A 14,536-nucleotide genomic window follows, 5' to 3' on the forward strand; every position below is an offset into this window, starting at 1 on the left:
TATCTATGTGAGTGTGCTGAAGATGTGTGGGTGCTCACAGAGACCAGAAGATGGCACCAGATCCCCTGGAGCTAGAGTTGGGCAGTGTGAGCTGCTTGTGGGTGCTGGAACTGAATAAACCCCAGCTCAGCTTCTCCTTTGGAACAACCACATATGCTTTTTAATAGGTTTTCTGTACCCCGAGAATCAAACAGAATTGAAAAGATGAAAGAACAGGTTTATTTTGAGCAAAGTAACTCCCAGTGAGTCCTCTAGCCCCCAAGATCCAATGCGAGACATCAAGGTGAGAGAAGTCACACACTAAAACTAAAGCAGGAAGATTATATAGCTTGTAGGTTAGGGGTGATGATGTGTCCACCACAAGCTGGGTTTGTGCCCAAGTATGGTCAAAAGTTGAAGGCTTTAGGTGGGGACTTGGACTGCTGGCTACTTCAGGGAGGAGCTGCTATAGCCACCAAGAATGTGGAACTGAGTTTTTTGGAGCCTTCCCTTTGTTGGAGATTCTCTGAGAGGGCGGGGTTTGGAGAGAGAGGAATGAGTTTTTCATGGGAGCAAGCTGGAAATTCCAGCTGAACACTCTTAACTGTTGAGCTAATTTCTCCAGGCCCGGAACGCTTCTTCTTCTTCTTTTTTTTTTTTTTTTTTTTTTTTTTGGTTTTTCGAGACAGGGTTTCTCTGTGGTTTTGGAGCCTGTCCTGGAACTAGCTCTTGTAGACCAGGCTGGTCTCAAACTCACAGAGATCTGCCTGCCTCTGCCTCCCAAGTGCTGGGATTAAAGGTGTGTGCCACCACCGCCCGGCTCACCTTTCTTCTTAAAAAGCTTAGTTCTCATGTTGAATTTCATCTATCGCTGACTTTCTCATTAAAACAACCAAATTTCTTCTCCAGGTCCTGCATTGATTTCCTTACTTCTTCTCCCCCCGCCCCCCAGACAGGGTTTTTTTCTGTGGCTTTGGAGCCTGTCCTGGAACTAGCTCTTGTAGATCAGGTTGGCCTCGAACTCACAGAGATCCACCTGCCTCTGCCTCCCAAGCTGGGATTAAAGGCATGTGCCACTACTGTCTGGCAACTTCTTTCATTACTTACTTAATCTTGAGTCATTGATAATTTTTCCAAGTAAACTTTTGAATTCTTTGTCTAGCACTTCAATCATTTTAGTTTCTTTGGATTCAACAATTGAAGAATCATGATCTTTGGATGAGCCATATAGTCTTGATTTTGTGTGTGTTTCTGTGCTGTGATTTGCCCATCTCTCAGCTTTGTTTGGAGATCTCAGTGCACAGCCTTCTCTTGACAGCACAATTCCCATTACAGCTAGTGAATGAAATCATTGTAATGATTACAGAACCAACACACAGATACAGTAATAAACTCTGATTAGTGCCAACTGCCATACCACAATGGCACACCAAATGGCAACAATAATACAGAGAAGCTGTGAACTACAAATAAGAATGGAGAAAAATGGTATAAATGACAAAAAAGCACAATGTTAAAAAAATCTGGTTGCACAATAAACCAAAAAAGGAATAAATGGAGTTAGGCAAATATAAGAGACTAGAAAATAAAAATAAGGGGCTGGAGAGATGGCTCAGCGGTTAAGAGCATTGCCTGCTCTTCCAAAGGTCCTGAGTTCAAATCCCAGCAACCACATGGTGGGTCACAACCATCTGTAATGAGGTCTGGTGCCCTCTTCTGGCCTACAGGCAGAATATTGTATACATAATAAATAAAATGAATATTTAAAAAAAAGAAAATAAAAATAAAGTCAAAATATTACTAAAGCATAGTAAAGGGGAAATGGGAAAACATAAAGTATAAAACTAAGGAAAAAAACAAAGTATCAGAAAAATAACAGTTTCCCAGCAGCCTTTTATTATTATTATTATCATTATTATTTTTACTGGAGCCTTTAATAGTGTAGTCTGAAAGATGGGCAGGACGGTCAGTCAAACTTGAAGTTTCCTTTCTTTCCCAACGCACACACACACACACACACACACACACACATACCCCTTGTGCTTGTGAATAGCATTCATAGTCTTAGTCCTGTAAATAACGTAAGGGTTTGATTCAAATTATTAAAGTAGGTTACTGGGGGCGATAAAGTTTGTTTGCATGTATGACAGGAGTATGATGGGGTGGAGGGGTTAGGTTAGGGAAGGAAAGCTTCCTACATATTTCATCAATTGGTTGGTATAAAGTGTCAATAGCTGGAGGGAGCTGAAGTTTGATCTTAATGATCGCACATTAGCCACAGATCACAGATGCTGATGGACGTTATGAGATTTCTGGGTCAGGACTATATGTTTTCCTCCTAGAGAAGGGATCGCCTACAGCTGCCTGAAAACACAGATTACAATTCATGACAGTAGCAAAATTACAGTTATGAAGCAGCAACAAAAATAATTTTGTGGTTGGGAGATCATCACAACATGAGGAACTATATGTACTAAAGGGTCTCAGCATTAGGAATGTTGAGAACCACTGCTCTAGAGCAAGAAGCTTCCTGTTCACATTGGCTTTCCCTGTCCCCAATCCCTCGGTGGTGATGCAAGTTAGTTCAGCTGGATGTTGCACAAGTAGAAGGTTTGCATCATAGCCGAAGAATGCTTGCATGAGAAAACCCTGGTCTTCTGCTGGACTTCAGTGGTGGGATGCTTGCCTAGCACGTGTAAGGCCCTAGGTTCAAGCTCTAAGCCTTGCAAAAAGCAACAAAACCAAACTTTTTGTTTGTTTTTCGAGACAGAGTTTCTCTGTAGCTTTGGTGCCTATCCCGGAACTAGCTCTTATAGACCAGACTGGCCTCGAACTCCCAGAGATCCCCCTGCCTCTGCCTCCCGAGTGCTGGGATTAAAGGCGTGCGCCACCACCGCCCGGCTCCAACCTTTTTATTTTTATTTATTTATTTATTTATTTGTTTTTTTCGAGACAGGGTTTCTCTGTGGTTTTGGAGCCTGTCCTGGAACTAGCTCTTGTAGACCAGGCTGGTCTCAAACTCACAGAGATCCCCCTGCCTCTGCCTCCCGAGTGCTGGGATTAAAGGCGTGCGCCACCACCGCCCGACAAAACCAAACTTTTTATAATGGGCTACAAACAAACCCACCTAACTTTTGCTCAAGAACACATTGTATTTGTTTGACATTAAACTCCTTAAATTCTCATCTGTTTAGCTTTTCCCTGGGAGGAGTCAAAAACGGTTCCTACATTTGCAGATCGCAAATACTTGACTGTACCAGGAAAGAGAGGCGGCCTCAGTCTGTCTTTGGGGGTTCATTGGTTCTGGCTGGACGTCATGCCTATTTCTAAAAGTTACCAGCGGCAATGGTTATATGGTGACACTTAAGTGGGAGGGAAAAGTGCTGAGATACAGACGATAAACACGCTCATAAACAGTGTGTAGAGATTATTCATGCATTGGCTCACATAAACACGGCACTCACGGATCTGCATAAACTACAGCTCAGAGGAAGTCAAGCCCGTCTTCACCGACAGCTCCTGCCTTTCTGTGTCCTCCACCCCCACTTTCGGCCTCATTCACTTCCACAGCGGACAGGCCGGGTGATGGTACAGTAACTATGCCCGCCAGTATAAAATGACTCCTCCCAACCCCACTGTTCTGCATTCATTTATCACTTTCAGGAGTGGGTTCCATAAAGCCCTGCTTGGGTCAGTGCCTATTCCTTGGCCAAATCAGCGCTGCCAGCGGGAAGGAATATTTTAATTGGCATTCTTTCACAAGGCCATCTCCTCACGGAGGCTATTTTACTGCTATAGGGGCTCTGGGAAGGTTCCTCTGGAACCTTCTGTACAAGGGATAGAGCTGTCATATTTGAGGAAAGATGGCTTGGGAGCACAGTACACGAAGGAGCACAGTGATCAGTTTGAATAGGTAATGTAGTTCTGGAATGTGGCTCTTGGGAATGGCAGTGACCGTGAAGAAGAATCTTCCACTAAACAGCCCATCTCCCTTCTGACTGCCAATATCATAAAACCAGAAGACTTCAAAAGACTACTGTTTTTCACGGTTTCGGTATGCACCAGAGAACACTCCTTTAGCCTTCGTGAGGGTCTTCTGGAGGACATTCAGCTGCTTCCATTTGTCAGCTGAACGAGATGCTATGCGGCTTTAACTCGGGCGCTGATTGCTAAGTGCTGAAGCAAGAGGGTGGGAGAGAGCCAACCAGCACCCACTTCAGAGATCCTGCGGACTGCCCCGCACAGGCCCCACAAGCTTCCTCCCTCCAATCCCCCGGCAGGAATTCTGCAAACGAAGATCCCCACCCAGAGAAAGCCAGCAAGGTGCTCCGCCCAGAGGCGGGGTGGGCCGGCAGCCCAGGCTGGTTTAACTGGTTGGAACCACCAAAGTACGCAGTCGCAGAAAAAAAAGTGTCACTTTAGGAAGCTGAGGACGTCAGGCCACAGCTCGAGGAGGAAAGCAGAACGCGGCAGGGTTCCCACACAGCTGGGATTCGCTCCGGTAGGTGTGCGTTCCGCTCGGTCCCCAAGACACTGCGCAAGCGCCTGCAGAGCTCTAGCGCTTGGCACGTCCTCTCGCGGGGTCCCCTGTCTCCCCAGCGAGTTCCAGCCCCGGGAAGCACGGGGCTTTCTGGGTGTTGTGGTTTATGTCCGAGGCCCTGCGGCGGGGTGTCGGGGTTACTAGAACTACAACTCCCGGCGTGCTCCGCGCGAGGGCACGGGGCGTCTGCCCTGGACGGCCTTAGCCCGCAAGAGCCGAGAATCCGAGGACCCGGGAAGCCGGCTGCGGCGGGAGGTGGGAGTGCGCGTGCGCGCTGGGCCGGCCCCGTCCTGTTCTGTCCCAATCATTGTAAACAGGCGGAGGCTGGGCGGGGTGGGAATGGGGCTCCCGCGGCCGGCCAAGGGGGAAGCGCAGGAGGCGGCGGTCGTGGCGGCCGCGTGAGTGCGAGGAGGCGGCGGCTGCAGCGGAGCCGACGGTCGCTGGGCGGCAGGCACTGGTCAGTGGCGGGGAGCGGTCGCTTGCGGGGGTCGCGGCGCTGCGGCGCGGTGCCCGTGCGAGCCGTCGTCTGGCGCCCGGCCTCGCGCCCGCGCCTGTCAGGCGGCATGCTGGGCTTGGGATCCCGGGCTCGGAATTGGAGTTGGGGGTGGGGGGCGTGGCTGCCGCGCCTTCTGTTCTCCGGGAAGGCTCCCCCGCACCCCCTACGCTTGCTCTTTTGGGGGTGGGTCATGCTGCCTGCCCGAGAGGCCTCCCCGAGTGCTCCCGGCTCTGTCCAGTGCTGCTCCCGGAGCCGGGGACGACCCGGGGACGATCCGGGAACCCAGCAGGTTTCTCGGAGCTTCCAGGCCGCGGGGCATCTGTGCGAGCCACACCTGGCCGGCGCAGCGCCGGGGGCCTGGCCTTCCCCAGCCTTCCGGCTTACGAGTCGCACCTGGCTGCCCACCTGTCCCCGCGGTGGAGTCGGGGAGCAGCTCCAGCTGTTGCCCGCGGCCGGTATGGGGCCGGGGGGCGCTCCTGGTTGCAGAGGTCCTTGTTTCGGGTTTCAATGGCAGCGGGCGGCCAGAGCTGGAGTTCAAAACTCCATACTCCAGGCACTTTTCAAGCGTTTTTGTGCCAGCTTTCTTTTTCGTCTTTTAAATATGTCGTTGGGAGACAGGTTGGACCAAATTTTCCACTTCCCAGTCTTCTGAAGTAGTACTGGTTCAAGTTTGGAGATTATCTCAAGCGTTCTTCCGGAGAGAGCAGCTTGCGTTCCCTGAGGTTTGGTGTGGTTCTTGCGGATCCCTGACGTTTCCGTTGGTGGTCTCTACTTGTGACAGAAGTGCTCCCATGTGGACGTTGAGCTGCTGCACCCCCCAGCCTTTGGCTTTAATGGGTCTGGGCTTATGCTGTGGTGCTTTGGGTAGCCTCCCATCATACTTGGCAGTCATTCACAACACATTTAAGTGATAAGGAGCGGGCTCACTTTTGGTGTTAGTGTTCAGGTTGCCGGCACTTGTAAAGGAAGGAACAAGACTGTGAATGAAAAAGGTCACACACTTTCTGAGGTAAGAATTAACTTGGTCATGTCAAGACACTGTGTATCTTCCCCGAAATGAGTAATTACCTTCGGGCGGTGTTGGCATTGTTAGGGATTAGAATGGTTCCCACTTTTCAGAGTATCTCATAGATCCAAGAGAGACAGATTATTAGTTCAGTAGTAGCTGCTGTTAAATAAGTTTTAAAACAAAGTATCGAGATTCAAGGTAAGGTAACTGAATTTGCTGTCTTTTTTTTTTTTTTTTTTTTTTTTTTTGGTTTTTCGAGACAGGGTTTCTCTGTGGTTTTGGAGCCTGTCCTGGAACTAGCTCTTGTAGACCAGGCTGGTCTCGAACTCACAGAGATCCTCCTGCCTCTGCCTCCCAAGTGCTGGGATTAAAAGCGTGTGCCACCACCGCCCGACTGAATTTGCTGTCTTTACAAAGGTGGCTTCTCATAGTAGAATTCGCAGGGTCCATTTTCTCCGTAGTTTAGAAAGATTGAAGTGGTATTTTAAAGAGTGTGCGTTGGGACTGGAGACGTGGCCCGCTGAAGAGGCTTGCTGCTTTTGGAGTATATCGGGGTTCCTGGACATACATCAGGCTTACATAGAAGGACTTACTGCCTGTAAGTCCAGTTCCCAAAGAAATCTGACAGCTCTAGCTCTGGTCTCCACAGGTAATTGCACACCTCCCCAAGGATTGAAAAATCTGAAGAAGGAAATACTAACTTTTTTTGTATAATTAATTTGCACAGTTGATTGCTTGACCAGAACATTGTCCCAAAGTGTGTCCTGTTGTTTTCTTTATTGCAGGGAGGTTCAGGATCTCACTGTGTAACCCTGGCTATCCTGGAACCTCCCTAAGACCAGGCTGGCCCTCTAACTCAGAGAGATCTCCTTACTTCTGGCTTCCAAGCGCTGGGATTAAAGGCATGTGCCACCTTGTCTAGCTATTATTTTTTTTTAAAAAAGAAAACCCCTGCTAGAACTTTTGCTAGTATATGTAAGACAGAACATGGGAAAAATGCAGATTTTTTAGAATAGAAGAGTTATGATGTTTAGGGCCTCTTCCAAATGAAGAGGACTTGAAGATGGATAAGACCACCTGCTTTCAGATGGTCAAGTGTATCTCTTGAATTGTCAACAAGTAATACATATTTTTGTATAAAATACATTGCTTTATACACACATGTACAGATACTTGCTGGGGATTGAACCCAGGGCCTTGGAATCATTAGGAAAGCATTTAACCCCTGCGCTACAACACTCAACCTACAAACTAGCATGTTTCTAAGATTGCTTTCTAGAAAATGTGAGGGGTTTGTGAATGTATCCAGGAGGTAATCTCTGTTTCTTAAGGGAGAAGCCATGGAAGAGGGCAGTAGTCAGAAAAGAACCATACATAAACACCAATGAAAGCACAGGCTGGGAATGCTCAGGGGAAGAGATCTAACGCTCTAGACAGCCATAGAAATGATGGGCACTTACACAGGGAGTAGTGTATCAAAAGTGTATAAAACTAACTACACAGTAGCATCTGCAAGGTGTGTGTGGTGTGTGTGTGTGTGTGTGTGTGTATCTCAAGTATAGCTGGGTACTGAGACATGAAACTGGGGAGGTAGTCTGTATACCATCAAAGCGATTTCAGCTTTGTCCTGCAAGCAAATTGCAGTCCTTGAGCCTGAACAGGAACGGGAAGGGGATAGGGTGGGAGAAGCAGACTGGCCAACCTATGCCAGTCCAATCAGTGTTCAGTCCTCTGTTATAAATGGTATGTCCTTAAGGATCCAGCAGAATTAATTAGAAAAGGCACTTAAGGCTGAGGGTGAACAGAGACATGCAGGAAGCATGGGAACTTTTTGGAACATTATAGACAGGTGAGTTGACAGCTGTAGCATCGGTTGTGGACAAGGAAGCGAAGATGAGGCTGTATTAATAAATCTTCAAAAATTGTATGTCATGCCAAGGATTTTAGCGTCGACCCCCATAGGTTTACATACAATAAATACAAAATAATGCAGCGTTTTTATTTTAGAAAGATCATCCTAGAATTGTAGAATGTAGATGTCAGAGCATGGAGGCTGTGTAAAATTGAGTGCAGAAAAGCTTTAGAAAGTCACGTTCTCGTCAATAACTGAAGTGAGAAATAGGGTCTAAAACTATTGCAGCCTCAGGATACAAATAGCAGAAATACTTAGAGAATACAATGAATAGGATTAGCAAAAATTGGTATTGGAAAGTGAGAATGAAATAACTGGATACAATGACTTTGATTTCATCCTGGGTCCTTGAGAAAACAGTGATAAGATATACTGAGACAGAATTCAGGAAGGGGAGTAAATTTGAGAGGAACTCAATGTTGGCTTCTGGCTTATTGAGTAGATATTATTTGTGAACCTCTAGGTAGAATCTGCTTCAGAGTTTTCCGTGTGTGTGTGTGTACGTGTGATGAGTGGTCAACACACTGTATCATCTTTTTAGTTGTGAGTCTTTAGCAGTTGAGCTAAAGTCTCTCCAGTCTCATCACAGTATATTGTAAGTGGTAGCTGAAGCCTTGATTTAGGGACCACCACACAGGAAGAGTTTGCTGACAGCCAGTAGTTCTAGAAATAGGCTTCAGAGGACCTTTAAATTCAGACAGAGGAGGGTGTGTTGGAAAGTGATATTCAAAAATGGTTTATTAGCCAGGTGGTGGTGGCACACACCTTTAATGTATTTGGGAGACAGATGTATTTGGGAGGTTGGTGGATCTCTGATTCCAGGCCAGCCTGGTCTACAGAACAAGTTTTAGAATAGCCAGGACTACACAGAGAAATCCTGCCTTGAAAAATCAAAGACAAAAAAGGTTGATGTTGAGGCATCCATGAGAACTTAAAATAGGGTCTTTTCCTTCCTTCCTTCCTTCCTTCCTTCCTTCCTTCCTTCCTTCCTTCCTTCCTTCCTTCCTTTTCTTCCTTTTCTTCCTCTTGAGATTGGGTCTCATTCTGTAGTTCAGCTAGCCTTGACCTCAGAAGGAGTATTCCTTCTGCCTCAGCTGTCTAAATGCTGGGCTGGAAGGTATGAGTCACTTGAGTCCCCTTGCTAGGACTCATTTTTAGAGAAGGCTACTATCTTCACAACTACAGAAAAGAAAGGAAAGCCCATCCAGATGTGGCGTTTGTACCTGTAATCCCAACACAGGGTACCTGTAATCCCAGGGAGACTGGCAGGAAGTTCACGACCAGAGAGAAAGACCTAGCTCAAAATACAAAAGGAGACATCAGCACTGGGGTGGGGTGGGTGGGAAGTGAGGAGAGAAAGCCATACTTGAAATTACCTGAGGAGGGGCTAGGAGTTAGGAGCTCTCATTGCTGTTTCAGGGGACCCCGAGGTCCATTCCCTCACCCATATTGAGTTTTTCATAGCTGCCCAAAACTGCAGCTCCTGAGGGAACCAACACTTCTGGCCTCCAGGGGCGCCCAAACTAACCCCACATTTTATTTATTTATTTATTTTCAATCTGTCTATCTATAGACAGCGTCTTTCTATGTAATCTTGGCTGTCCTGGAATTTACAGTATAGACCAGGCTGGTCTTGCACTCAAAGAGAATCCCCTGCCTCTGCCTCCTGAGTGCTGGGATTAAAGGTACATAATTAAAAAATAAAGAAAATCTTTAATTGCTCTGAGTAGTTGGTTAGAATAAGATTTTCAGAATCTTTTGAATTTGATAAAGATTCTTAGGAGTGTGTTGGATTAAATTTGTGATGGTTTGGTAGGATGGTTGAGGAAGAAACTCATGTTCATTAAGAGGTCAGAGAGTAGAGAAAGCAGAGTGAGCCCTCCCCCACCACTCATCTTCCCGTCTTTTTGTTTTGTGAAAGGGTCTTACTCCTGTTTATGCTCACCTGGACTCATAGTCCTGTCTTGGCCTCCTGCTTGCTGGAGTAACAGGCATGCATGTTATTTGTGAGAAGTGTAAAAGGGTTGGTAGCCAAAGGTGATAAGGCTGAAGACTTGAACCTGCTTTAGAAGATAATACCTTTTCTGGAATATAATCCCTGCACCCATAAAATGACCATTTTGTGTGTGTGTGTACACATGCATCTGGAGACAGAGGTTGAGTTGTGTGTGTGTGTGTGTGTGTGTATACATGCATCTGGAGACAGAGGTTGAGTTGGGTGCCTCCCTCAGTAGCTCTCCGCCTTATGTTTTGCGGCAAGGGCTCTCCTCAACCTTGGAGCTCGCTGATTCAGCTAGATGGTTAACAAACTGTGGCGGTCTCCTGCCTCCGCCTACCCAGCGCCAGGCGTATGGGTGCTTCGAACCTGTGCTGCACCCAGCCTTCAGTGGTTCTGGGGGGCTGAGCTCAGGCTCTCATCCTTCCGTGGCAAGGAGCTTAGGGAATGAGCCATCTTCCAAATTAAAATTTAGCTTTTAAAAAAGTTACAGTTGAGTGTTTTTTTTTTTTTTTTGTGTGTGTGTATTTAAAGTTGTGTGGCCATAACAATTAAGTTACTGGCTTTATTGCTGTAGTATTGTGTTTCGGTAACCTTACGTCATAGCTCACACTGTGCCTCTGTTGTCCACCTCACCGCACTGGACCTCACGCACCTCATCATCATGGCAGATCCAGACGGGTTAGTAAAATGCAGTATTTCGAGAGGTCATACATATTTCACACCTTTTATATGATATCTTGTCATAATTGTTGTATTTTATCATTAGTTACTGTTACTAATCTCTTCATTAATCTTTATTGTAGGTGTGCATAGTAAAACATACAACGCAGTAGACAGAGGCTTTGGAACTGCTTTTTTAGGTAACTGGGGGAGAGGTCTTATTTAGCCTTTATACATTCTTAACTTTCAGTTGTGCTAAGTTTCTACGAATAAAGGAATAATTTGCTAGGAAAAGATTATGGGGAGCAAGCAGAACTTCAGGCTGGGAGCTCTTTGCCAGAGGAACCAACTGCATGATTAGCTATTGGAATTTTCTGTCCTAGCTGGGAGTGAGGTGGGAGGGGAAGCTGCAGTTTGTTTGGTTACCAATGGCCAATGAGTATACCTTTGAAATGAGACCTCCATTAAAGCCCTTCAACAGAGCTGGAGGGCCCAGCAGTTAAGAACTCATACTGCTCCTGTGGAAGACCCTAGTTCAATTCCCAGTGCTCATACCGAGCAGCTCACAACTCTAGCGCTGAGGATCTGACGCCCTCTTCTGGCATCCTTGGGTACTGCACTCATGTGTGCGTAGTCCTCCTACCCACAGAGATACACATAATTAAAATGTTAAAAAATAAAACAAAGCAAAACCTCAACAGTGGAGTTTCGAGAAAAATAAAACAAAGCAAAACCTCAACAGTGGAGTTCTGAGATATTCTGGGTTGCTAAACATATCCTTGTACTAGGGGCGTGCTGTGTCCCAGTTTCATAGGACTGCACTTGGGGTCTTTCTGGTCTTTACCTTGTAGGGACTTCATTTGGCTGCTTGTAGGTGTGAGTTAAGTATTTTCCCTAGGTGTATAAAAATATTTTTACAAAACACTGAACCTGAACTGGGGAGATGGGTCATCAGATAAGGGTGCCTCTGGCCAGGACTGATGACCTGAGTTTGATTTTGAAGCCCACAGGGTAGGAGAGGATGAACTTGTTCTCTGACCTCTAGCTTAACAAAAGTGTGCCTGAGATAGAAGTTGTGGGAACACGGTTGTATAGCTGCTTAGCCAGACATACAGGAGGTGGTTTGGGGCTTGTCTTTGACATCCGTAGTGAGCATTGTCTGTAGGACTGAGCACTTAAAATTATGGAGTCTGACACTAACTCTTGACAATACTGTTAGAATTAAATTGAATTACAGAGCATCTAGCTGGTGTCTGGAGAGTTGGGGGAAAAAATACATTTGATATCAGAAGTGTAGTCAGAAACCAGCTCGCATTGTAACTTATGCTTAGGGTCTTAGGAGACGGCGGTCTAGTTCCTCAAGGGGTGCACCATCATTGACAGCCCAGGACTCCATGTCTCTTCATGACCAGCACTTGCTACTTCCTTCCTTTCCGTTGTGGACTTCAGTTGCATTTTCCCCATGGCTAATGATTTTGAATATCTTCTCATGTGTTTTTTGGTCATTTGTATATCTTTGGAGAAAGCTGTTCAAATCCCTTATCCATTGGGTTGTCCGTTTCTTGTTGAATGGTTAGAGTTCTTTGTATATTTTGGATACAAGACCCTTATAAATTACATGATTTACAAACGTTCTCTCATTCTCTAGTTGTCTTCACTTTCTTGATAGAGTCTTCTGGTGTACAAATATTTTGGTTTATAACTTCCTCATTGTTATTTGTTACACTTTTGATGTAATATCTAGGAATCGTGCTTAATCCAAGGGTTTGAATATTTATTCTAATAATTTTATTGTTTTAGTTCCTGTATCTGAGTTTGAGTCTTATAATTTGTAGCATGAGATAGGGGGTCTCTTTATGACATGTAGTAGTAGTTTAGTTGACCTTATTCCCTTTTTTGTTCTGAACCGTCTGACAACAAAAGTGGGTTTATCCCTAGCCTATCAGCTTGAGTCCTTCAGTCAGCCTGTCTGCCCGTGCCTGGTAACCTGTATATTTTCTTAGTTAAAGATTCATATATTTTTATTTTATGTGCTTGGTGCCCTGGAGGTCCGAGAGGGCATTGGATCCTCTGGAACTGGAGTTAGAGATCCATGTGGGCACCGTTAACTGAGCCTGGGTTCTCTGAAGAACAGCCAGTCTTAACTGCTCCTGTCTTCCAGCCCACATGCTATTTTGATTTTTCCAGCTTTATAGAACATTTTAAAAATAAGGAAATGAGTTCTTCAACTTAGTTTCTTTTTTTCTCTTCAATTCTTGGTGGTTGTTGCTACCATGGGCCCCTTGCAAATTCATATGGAAGTGAGATATCTGCTGAAAAAGGCCGTGACATTTTACAATGAAATTCTTTCTGGATAACCCACATCTTAGAGTTAAAAAAAAAAATCTGTGCTTATTAATGATGTCTTTTTATAAGCTGTGTATAATTTCTTTCAGCAGTGCTTATAGTTAGCGTTGTAAAGCCTTTTACTTCCTTGGTTAAATTTATTTCTGTTTACTCTTTTGTGTGTTATTGTAAATGAAATTGTTCCATTTCATTTTTGTCGTCACTGTTAAATGTCTGTACATTACTAAGGTATGAATATACAACTTGTTTCTCTTTTTCAATTTTTGAACTTCATTGCTCCATTCTTTTGAGTTTTTTCCAAATAGAGGGATTTTTGCTACTTTCTTACTTATAATTTTTATTTATTCAGTCTTTTTCTTTCCTAATTTTAGGTAAGAATTTCTAGTGCAGTGTTGAATGAAGTTGTGAGAGTAATCCTCCTGGTCTTGTTTCTGATCTTAGAGGAGAACTTCAGTCTTTCATCATTGAGTATGATGTCAGCTCTGGATGTTCAGTGGCTTCTTAGTTTGATGACCATGTGGCTTGTTTTCTACATAATTGTAGGTTTCTGCATTCTCAGTGTCTTGTCTGTTACTGACAGCTATTTTTATTTGATCACGGTTAGAAAATTACTTCACATGATTTCTTTCTTTTAAAGTTGATTGACACTTGCTTTGTGTCCTATCCTGGAGATGATTTTGCACGATCTGTGATAGACATGTGTTGTCTATTGTTGGGCAGAGTGCTCTGTTAGATATCTGGGAGGGTGATAGGTTTTTGAGTGGCCTCTATTCTAGTTGATCCCCTCTAGTTGGAGTATTACTTAGGTGGGAGTATTGATGTCTCCAATTGTTGGAATATTTCTCCTTTCAAATTTGTCAGATTTTGTTTTTTTATGTTTAGATGCATAATCATATCTATCTATCTATCTATCTATCTATCTATCTATCTATCTATCTATCTATCTATCTATCTATCTATCTATCTATCTATTTTGGTTTTTCAAGACAAGTTTTCTCTCTGGCTTTGGAGCCTGTCCTGGAACTAGCTCTTGTAGTCCAGGCTGGCCTCGAACTCACAGAGATCCGCCTGCCTCTGCCTCCCGAGTGCTGGGATTAAAGGCGTGCGCCACCACCACCCGGCTTGGGCCATTGTTTCTTAAATCCTCTTTTTGTCCCCCTCTTTTTTTTTTAGGATGTCTGTAATTTGTGTTTTGTCAAAAATTCTAGATGTTTCACACATCACTTGGGCTCTGTTACTCATTCTTTCTCTGATCATGAGACTGCCCTGCCTATCTCAGCTGCTCTACACATTCGCTGGGTCCTTAGCCTGTTTGCTCACATGAGTTGTTGGTGCTGCCTAATGAGCTTCTCATTTGCATTACTGTCCTTTTCAACTTCAGAATTGATGTAAATAGGGCTGGAGAGATGGCTCAGAGGTTAAGAGCACTGCCTGCTCTTCCAAAGGTCCTGAGTTCAATTCCCAGCAACCACATGGTGGCTCACAACCATCTGTAATGGGTCTGGTGCCCTCTTCTGGCCTGCAGGCATACACACAGACAGAACATTGTATACATAATAAATAAATATTTAAAAAAAAAAGAATTGATGTAAATA

At 44.9% G+C, this 14,536-nt stretch overlaps 1 protein-coding gene across 1 annotated transcript in view; it reads left to right on the plus strand.

The window, feature by feature from the left end:
* Positions 1-4,808: 4,808 nt before the first annotated feature.
* Positions 4,809-14,536, plus strand: part of Ralbp1 (ralA binding protein 1) — a 43,118-nt gene continuing 33,390 nt past the window's right edge. Inside the window, exon 1 of the mRNA XM_057762850.1 lies at positions 4,809-4,976. The gene's annotated coding sequence lies outside the window, so the exon portion shown is untranslated. The remainder of the gene's footprint in view (positions 4,977-14,536) is intronic.

This window comes from Chionomys nivalis, chromosome 2 (assembly GCF_950005125.1).
Source record: "Chionomys nivalis chromosome 2, mChiNiv1.1, whole genome shotgun sequence".
Taxonomy (NCBI): Eukaryota; Metazoa; Chordata; class Mammalia; order Rodentia; family Cricetidae; genus Chionomys; species Chionomys nivalis.